Source organism: Limulus polyphemus, unplaced genomic scaffold, assembly GCF_000517525.1.
Source record: "Limulus polyphemus unplaced genomic scaffold, Limulus_polyphemus-2.1.2 Scaffold700, whole genome shotgun sequence".
NCBI classification, from domain to species: domain Eukaryota; kingdom Metazoa; phylum Arthropoda; class Merostomata; order Xiphosura; family Limulidae; genus Limulus; species Limulus polyphemus.
Genome location: NW_013666310.1, coordinates 46,351 through 56,058, shown reverse-complemented (window position 1 = coordinate 56,058; position 9,708 = coordinate 46,351). Strand labels below are relative to the sequence as shown.

Here is a 9,708-nt window from a genome sequence, read left to right as displayed (position 1 = left end):
GACAAGGTTTTGTCATCATCAGGTATGTTAAACTTATATTAAAGTTTTTCTTCATTACCCATTTAAGCCGTCTCCAGCCATTATTAGTCTCAAAGTGGGTTCCTCGTCATCGAATTTGAAATATTAACATTTTTAAACAAAATGTTACGAAGCCACCAGTGAGGATTGAACTCACGACCCCTGGTTTACAAGACCAGTGCTCTAACCACTGAGCTATGGTGGCACATTAATCGTCTTATTCTAACGGTTATAACTGTTATTTATATAAATATAGGTGTTTTCGCTTCTTCTTGGTTTTCTGTCTTTGTTTCACTTTCATCTATCCGACAAAACAACACTTACTCTCAGTATATCAAAATAATAAGTCTTATTACACGTACACCTCATTCTATAGTATCGTTGGTGTTGTAATTGCACTCGAAATACAAGCAACCATGTCATACACACATGTCATAGACACACACACCCCAATGAAAGAATATACCATTCCAAGCTTAACTTGTTGTTAAACAAATGTTTAAACAACTCTAATTATTCAACATGTCATACATGTCTCAGTTGAAAGTTGAAGCATGCTAAAATAAGATAATTATAAGTTAATATACGAATTGGTAATTATTGTCTTCAATAATTTTCTTTTGCCGTTAAACTCACCTTACACATCACATGAAAGTTCCTAATGTTATGTGGAAACAGCAAGCATAATATTTTATTTCGTCTGCAAAATTATTATACAGTATTTTTGTAAAATAATTTACGTTGTTACCATTATGGAAATAAGTTCTGTGTAACACTTTTGTCCAAAATAAATAAAACATAAGTTATAATACTAACTTCCAACAAGTTGAAAGCAGAAGTAGAACAATACGTTTAAAATAATATATTGTCTTGTTATGTACACACTGCACACTGTTTTAGAAATGCCAGCGAAATCCAGAAATGAACTTGTTTTACGAAATGTTACCTTATAATGTATGATTTTTTGGTATTAGCTATGAAGATCAAACACACAATTGAATCTTTACGTTAGAAAAAATCATTAAACATTTTTTTTACCTTTGTAATGAGTTTTATATGAAAATTTTACGTTAAGAAAAAAATTGTTCTCACATTTTTTTTCAACATTTGTAACGAATTTTATATTTGAGTGAGTAGTAAAACTATTCAAGTATTAAAACTTTTTTGTATCAGTTGGAAACAAATGATAGTTAAACTGACTACTCTGCGATTTACATTTGGTAAAATTATCCTTGATTCATCCACGATAAAAAATAACAAAAAACATTATAGTCATTGTTGTTTAAGAGAGGGTTTAGTTGGAGGATTAAAATTCATCAGAAGACTTTTACTGAACTTCATCCACAAGTTTTGAAGCTCATTTAATGAAGTTCCGATCTACTGTTAATAGCGAAGATCAGGTTTGGTCTAAAAAGACTTTCAATTGATTATTTATTTTCTGACGAAGAAATATTTTAAATAGTAACGCTAGATTGGAATACATTTTCAGGTGTGACACTACTATAAAATTTATCACAGAACTAACTCTAAAAATAAACGAAAACCAAACCACACATTACAGCCACCAGTGAGGTTCGAACTCACGACCCCTGGTTTACGAGACCAGTGCTCTAACCACTGAGCTATGGTGGCATCTGACAAAGTGATCTCTACTAGTTATTCATAAAAAGTACACAACCATTTGTTTCTTTGAACTGATTTTATATTTCATATTTTGCATCATATTGTCTTATTATTAATATTATAAGCAAAATGAAGATTTCTAATTTCAAATGAATTGGCTAGGCGATTGTCGGGACAGGGAATAAGGGCTACTTACTTATTAACATAAAATGTTTTACTATTTCAGTATTTGCTTTTGAAGCGTTATCCAAGTTCCTTACGAACAATATGAAGTTTCGAAACAGCTTTTTGTGGGATTAGATTTATTTCTGTTTCGTCTCTAACAGTGAAGCATGATCACGTACTACATTTAATGTACAACCGTAGAAGCACATTCAAATTGCACCTTAAATGTTGTACGAGATCATGCTTCACTGTATATAAATAAATCTATTATCTCAATAAATAACTGTTTCAAAACTTCATATCAAATGTTTTAATTGCTGATTTATAACTGATAACACAACAGAGACGCATGAGCGTCTGCATAATATATTCCAGTTGGGGCAAGTCATCACAGAGCGCAGGCCATTTGCTTTGAAGTTGAAGTTTGAATGCGATGCTCTGGCTGATTATGGTGTGGTTATATAAACCTCATTTCGTCATTTTTATATAAATAGTATTATTTTCTAATATACTTTAAAAATAAATTACTCAAATAAATTTTCCTCTGAAATTCCAGGGTGGGGCAAACGCCCCCTCCCTTTCACTATTCTACAAACGCCCATACAGAGACGTGAATCTTCTTGCTCTAGTCTACTAGTAGTTGTAGACTTATATGAACCTTTAGCAGTTTTAGCCACCTAGATAAGCCTGAACTTCAGTTTCAACTCAATTGGATGCAGAATGCTCAGCCATAGAAAATGTTAATATAATATTTTTGATAAAATACATTGGTAGATTAATAGTGAATAAATCTAAGTAATTAGCCATATAGTAGTATAAACCAGGAGCGTCTAAAGGGTGTCATTCAACTCTATCATAAAAACCTCTATTATTATTAAAAGTAAAATATTACCACAGTGAAACATACCTTTAAACCTGCAGATGTAAGCGGTAATTCAATTTTAAACCTGGTGCATTAAATTCGTATAAGTAAGGCAGTGAAGCTTTTAAACTTCCGGCTTCAGTCTAGAAATATAAATTGTCACCAGTATTGCCACTCCAACGAAAGTTGGCGAAAAGTTTTATTTATAGGTTGATTAGGCCTTATATTTGAGTAATTTGAGTGGTAACACGTCCTCTGCAGGCAAATATATTCTTCGCTAGTTTAGTAAACTTTCATCGAAATACTTCTTATAGTTTAGAGAATTTAACGTTCAGGTTCTGAATAAGTAATTTTAAAAAATGTGCAATGTAGGCTGATGTTCAGTTTGCAAATTACAAATTTGCATTTGTGGAGATATAATATACTAGCAAATTATTATTTTCCAGTGAAATTCTATGTTTTATTCCATGTCTTGAAAAGTTCTAACTGTTTCGTCACTCTCATGTAATTTATTAATTAATTAGAATATGGAAGAAAGATGTATGCCTTGTCTTTAAGATATTATTTCGAACCTTCAGCTTGCAGGTTAATTATAACACACACACATGCTGCACGCACAAAATGCTTTGTTATACTCTATCAGTTCGAGCAAATACAGCCAAACCTCTAAATTCTGAATACAAAACTTATGTACATGTTAATCTTACTAACATACTTTTTACCAGAGAAGTTATTTCCTTATGTGACAAAACTTTTTTCGGCGAATCGTTTTTAGCTTTGTGTACGGCAAAAACTAAGTGCACATGCGCATCAATACATCGTGGATTAACACTAACAATAATATCTCTAATGGTAATAAGAGTAATAGATAGTTTAAAAAAAATATTTGAATCTTCAGTTCGTGATATGTTAATTTATTCCACTAAATAAAATAAATTAGTTTATGTATTAAAAAAGTAAGTTAGAGAAAACGTTTCTAAAATATTAGAAAAAGATAATGTTTTCCCTTTTCTATTACGTTGAAATTTATATAATATTCATAGAACTTAGAAGTACACAACTGTCACAAGTGAAATTACGGTTAACTAAAGCTGAATATTAGAATTTTAACGAAGACTGACTTGGTCTATTATCTATCACGCCAATCCTGCTCAAAGTAAGATGAGAAACGATTATCATTCCAGTTTGCAAAATTTATCTGCGTGTAGTACTAGTAGACATTATTATTTTATTTTTAGAAAGTTTAATATGTTTCACGAAAAAAAAATGCTATTTGCAAAAAAAAAGAAAAAAGGCCTTGAAGGTTGAATATGAGATTTTTTCCATTCAAATTTAAACATAACAAATCTGTAAGTATTACTATTATTAGCGTTTTCCCGCTTTCACTGTTTCTTTATCATATTTGCAGTTTTTGACTAGGTATAAGTTGAAGTTGAAGTGAAGAATGTTGGTGGTGACCATAACCATGAGATTACAAAAGTACATGTTATATTGATTACTACAGCTTTTACTTTTACAACCGTATTTATTGACAAACAAGATATACTGATATTGTGTTAGGACTCTGTAGACTTGTTATAATATAAAATACTTTAATGTATAAAAATAATTTTGTCTTAAACTAACAACCGAACTTGCCATTTCTTATGAAAGAACTTGTCAAAGCAATTCATAAAATGTTAAAATAAATAAATTACAATTACAGCAAAGATTTTTACTGGTGTGGTTGTATTCCACATGATTTGTTTACAACTATGTCTAAAATGGTATAGTTTTTATAGATACATAGCTTTTTCTCTCCTAAAGTTATCATTTAAAAATAACATTTTCAAAAAAATCTAGGGGGGTGGGGTGAGTGCTGGAGAACTTCCTTACCTATGGTAAGAAAACCCCTCATTCAGCCATATGCTGAAACAAATTAATATTTCACAGCAAACAGATAAAATATAATTGGAGAGTAACTAGTGTTTTGTCAATGCAAGTGAGGGATGGTTGAAAGTTAGTAATCATCAACTACCAATGCCATTTCAGGCTATCAGGGATGCTGTATCATTATAGCATTGAGAAAATTAAAAACAAATTACCTTAGTTTATATGCAGAGGAACTATGTGATAGGAGATGGACCTTGATATGCTACTGGCAGAATCAGACTGTTTCTAGATGGTATTTCAGCTCCAGTGCCGTAAATGAAACAAGATTGCAGTGTTAGGTGATTTTTTTGCCAATTCAAATCAGTAAAATACACTTTGAATTATTTATTTTATGTTTATATGTACTAATATTACACAGCTTTACACCTTCTTAATTTTCTTTTAGCATTTTACTGTCTTGAAATCAAATTTTAATCTCCAATGAAGCTTACTCTAGGTTCATTTGCATAGGAACTTTATTGAATGTAAGTGATAAATTTTTTTTCCAATATGCTACGATTATTCCAAGAGTGAAAATGAGAAATTCAGAGAAGTTACTCTTATTGAAAATGATTTTGTTTAATTGTCATCAGAAATTTCTGAAAAGTACTATGATTCGTAAAGATTTCCTAAAGAACTGTTCAAGACATGTAAAATGAAGAAGTGTTAGTAAATTCTATGATTTCAAGTTTGTATTAATTCAAAACATGATATTTTCAAATGAAATAAGCTGCAATTGATGTGATAGTAACAGTCTTCTCTGCTCTCTCGTTAAGTATGTTTGAATGTACGGATACAGATATATTTAAATAGCTTTAAGGCCTTTGTTCACTTTATTTCAGGTGATAGTTTTGAATGCATGTAAATTTGTTTATTTAAAATAGTTCTTTCACATGGTGGATGTTGTTAAAATGTTTTATTAATGCCAAAGAAATGTGGAACTTTAATATTTTGTTGATATATACTAAACGTATGTTAATAATAACTATTGTTGTGCGTTGAAAAGTAAATCTTATATCACACAGAAGAGCTATACTTGTTTGTGTTTTAATCTATTTAGATTATGATCGGACTGGAGAAGATCATATAGAGACAACTCCTCAGACATTGCCTGAGAATGATCCAAAAATCTTGGATGATGGGAATGCAGATAATTAAGTAGAAAAAAAATATTACCAGCCAAAGGTACCTTTTCCTCAACTATAAGGTTTGTATGATAACGTTACAGACATGTACATTAGTACCAGGCCATATGTTGAGGAAAGTGCTAAGATACAGGATTGCTGTAACCTATCTGGGATTTACACTGAATTAACTCATTTTTATAGCTATTATGTAAGGTAAAGTTATTTAATAATATAATGAAAATGCTGTTGTCCTAGCATTAACAGAGTTATAATTAATTTATTCCATATAGAGGATGACAAGACTGTAATAGATAGTGTAGAAATTGTCCCCTCAGCTATTGAAATCTTAGATGAGGATACCATTCAGAGAAGTTGCCAGAACAACAGTGGAAATGATCACCAACATACTGACCAATCAGGGACTTCTGTTTTTAAGGTGAGAGATAATTTTTCCACTTAAAATAAAAGTATAAAGGTTGAGTATATATGAATAAAACTCTGAAACTTTAGTTAGGCTGCATTTAGTAAAGTGAGAATGTTTTTTGTTTATTATTATTGCAAGTTGGATTATGTACAACATAAAATAAATGTAATAAAAACAATGTGTATTTTTGTAAAGAAATAACTAAGGTGAAGGAGATATTGTGCCATAATGTATTTAACAGTCAAGATATCTTCTAGTTTAAGTATAGTCCAGACACATTTTAAGTACATGTTTAATGCCAACTATTTTGTCTGCATTCTGTGAAAAACGATTTTTTTTAGAAATATGGTTGCCTCCTATCCTAGGAAAGAGAGGATAACCAAAAGGCCTTGAACTAATAGCAAATGGGATTCTGAAAAGAGGACCAAGATTGCAGATGTGAAGAAATGCCCCTTTGCTAAACTCCATGCATCTGAGAAACTAAAAGGTAAGTCGATGTTCTAAAAAATAATCTTACTGTTGAAAATGGGTAATACATAGTATAGTACACTGAGATATTGTGTTCTTATAATCAAATTCATGATCACAGTTATATTATTTAGAAACACTATACTTATATATTATTATTTATTCAAATGAATTGTTAAATGCATATCGTGTGTGTAGTCTACTTCTAACTGACAAGAAACTGTCTTCTTAAATATTGTTTTTTTTCCCCATTGCAGCATTCTGTCCTGGCTAGTTGATTATTGTCTGGGAGTAGCACAAGAAGGAAGAAAAGAACTTACAGGGCCAAGCAGAGGCCATGATACAAAAGATCCTTGATGAAAATGTGCACTTATTTATGATAAAACAATACTTGATGATTGCTACATGGACGAAGGTGAAAAAGACCATACTCATCAAGCAAGACTTACACTCTTACACACATGTGAAATATGCTACCAAGATATCTGCTCAAGGCTGTTCATCTTTTCTGATGTATGTCTGGCATGCTACCATATGGACTGTGTGACAGTAAAAAAAACCTCCCAAGAAAAGTGTTTCATAAGAGTTGATTGAATTTGATAGGAGACATTAGATTTTTGTTGACTGATAAAGCCTTGGAAAGAGGTATAGAAAGATGTGTTTTGGCTGTATTATCTATACTTTGCAATTGATGAAAAATATATTCTGAAAGGTTCTTAAATTTTGACTTAGTTTTGAATGACAATAACAAATAATCTGAGAGAGGCATGTGTGTATTAAATTGTAATTGTTGTCAGAAGGTTCTTTGTTTGACCTAGTAGTTATACATTTTTAGTACTAAAATAATTGGTTGCTTAGTCGTAAACTAACATTACGTATGAGTGTACATGTTAATCAAGTCTTGTGACAAAATTTTTGCTTCATATTTCCCTGATTAAGAAAACACTTGGTTGTCTTGAGTGACTATAGCTGATTTGTGAGATTGCTCTGTTTTAAGGTGGCAGTATGTATACGTTTGAATCAGTGTCCAAAACTTTCATAATTTATTTGGATTTGTTTAATCCAATAAAAAAATTAAACAGTTTCTTAGGATTTTAAGCATTTTCCCTAATTTAAAAAACTTGTCACCAAACATGCATTTTCTGTACACTTTTTCTAAAACTGTAGTTGTGTTTTCATCTCATGAAAGTATCATCTTTACTTCAACCTCTAGCTTTCTGGGATTCCTGGCCTATATTTAAATATTACGGGAAGTCCCTTTGTTGTCTGAAATGAAAAGGATGTTTCTGGCACATGTGAATGGTGGATTGATCCAAACGAACGAAGTGTGATGAATATTAACACCTTGGTGAAGAATTAACTTATCTTTTGGTTAGTATTAAAACAGTAATCTCAAGTCACAGTATTTGTTTTTTTGTATGATTTTCTGGATTAATATAATATTTATCCACATTCCAAGAGTGGTATAATTAAAAACTATTATTTGTAATTAGATGTTTGTTTAATGTTATATGCAAATACACATTTACAATTGTGTCTTTCTTTAAAAAATTCACATCTGCAATTGATAAAATGGAATTAAAGTATATTTACATGCTCTCGGAGTGGACAAGATAAACCTGATAAAGACAGACCAGTTAGAAATTTGTGGATGGACCCTGATATGAATGTGTTAAGATATTTGTATGTCCACAGCTGTAAATTGTTAGATTTCATAAAGCTATTTTAAATCTAGTAAATTCTGTTATTTGTTACTGATATCTAATACATAGTATGCATGTATTACTAAATTAAGCTAGTAACATCATCACGAGACAGGATGTTGTCTCCCTTACTAGATGACTTTCTAGTAAGTTACTTTACTTGACTGGAGATTAGAAAAAAAAAATTAAATCTTTTTGCATACAAAAATTAATCTTGGGCTGAAATGAAAAATTCTTTGTAATTTTAATTGGACTTTTTTTCAGTTTTTAGAATAGTGGAAATCATTACTTCTCTTATAAACTAGAATATTTTATATACCTAGAACCACCTCCAAAATTTGGTACTAATGAATATTTCCATTCATTCTGTCTGTATACCATTTCTCAAGATTAAAATTTCCTTCCATTGTGCGGTTCACCCCAAACTAATATATTTGCTTAAATGATTATGTTTATTCTATGCATTTTCTACCTTCTTATTTTAATATAGTATTATTGTAAACTTATCAGTTATTTCTGAGTATGTGCAATTTTCACATAATGTGGTCAAGAATGTCACTGATTTTATTATAGCTGCCTTTTGTTCATTGTTCTTGTATGGAGGTCACACCTATTCTGACCATGAGGTGGTGTGGTTGTAAAGGTTCTGCATCTTGTGCATGATTGTAAACAGTCCTTCAATGCTAGGTCAGTTGGTGTCTTGAGTTTATGGAAACTCCTCTTTGTTTAAATGAAAATGAAGAATTATATGGGTAGCACTGGTTGTTCTGGGTAAATCTGTTGTTACCTATTGAGAATTTGAAATAATCCAAGGCCGTGTTAAATAATTTAACTTTTAATAGTTAAACTGTACCCTGGATTTAGTGTTTAGAAATATGTCAATATTTTATTTAATTTACGCTATTTGCTAACAAGATTGGTTCACGCCATATTTGTTTTTAAACAAATACGTTTTAATATATATACAACAATGTAATTTACAATAGCAACTATTGTGATTAATTATTACAAGCCAAGTGTCACAAACAGAAATTTCACTAACTTACAAATAGCCTAAAACCATCTTTTTAGTTCAGAGTCTCCTTGATATCCAGCGACTTGTACGTACATGTAATTGGTGGGAAGCTAGCTAACTTTGTCAGGCACTGAGAAATTAGTAATATTCTTGGAGAGATATTAACGTTTGATGGGAATTCACTGACGTTCGAAATTTATAACTGTTCGTGGTCAAATGTCGTATATTTTCCAGTTGATAGGCATTAGCAAAATCACAGTTTATAGATTACATGGTTAGAACGATCTCCTAGTAGACTTGTCTCTTCTCTGTTGTCTATAATCCAAAGCAAGTATATAGTGTTTATGTTACGTTATAATAAAGATTGTGTGTTTTTGTATTTGATATTGTGA

At 30.8% G+C, this 9,708-nt stretch overlaps 1 long non-coding RNA gene and 2 other non-coding genes across 6 annotated transcripts; 1 reads left to right on the top strand and 2 right to left on the bottom strand.

Annotated features, from left to right (window-relative positions):
- Window positions 1-150: 150 nt before the first annotated feature.
- On the bottom strand, window positions 151-223 carry Trnat-ugu. Its single transcript has one exon. It is a non-coding gene; the product is annotated as a tRNA-Thr (tRNA).
- Window positions 224-1,577: 1,354 nt separating this feature from the next.
- Trnat-cgu lies at window positions 1,578-1,650 on the bottom strand. The gene has a single exon. It is a non-coding gene; the product is annotated as a tRNA-Thr (tRNA).
- Window positions 1,651-3,639: 1,989 nt separating this feature from the next.
- On the top strand, window positions 3,640-9,154 carry LOC111085893. Of its 4 annotated transcripts, XR_002610662.1 has the most exons (6): window positions 3,640-4,878; window positions 5,640-5,764; window positions 5,997-6,142; window positions 6,496-6,617; window positions 6,856-7,243; window positions 7,812-9,154. It is a non-coding gene; the product is annotated as an uncharacterized LOC111085893 (long non-coding RNA). The 4 variants fall into 4 exon arrangements; XR_002610663.1 differs by having other exon boundaries at window positions 3,640-3,824; window positions 6,856-9,154; XR_002610661.1 differs by having other exon boundaries at window positions 6,856-9,154.
- The last annotated feature ends 554 nt before the right edge of the window (window positions 9,155-9,708 follow it).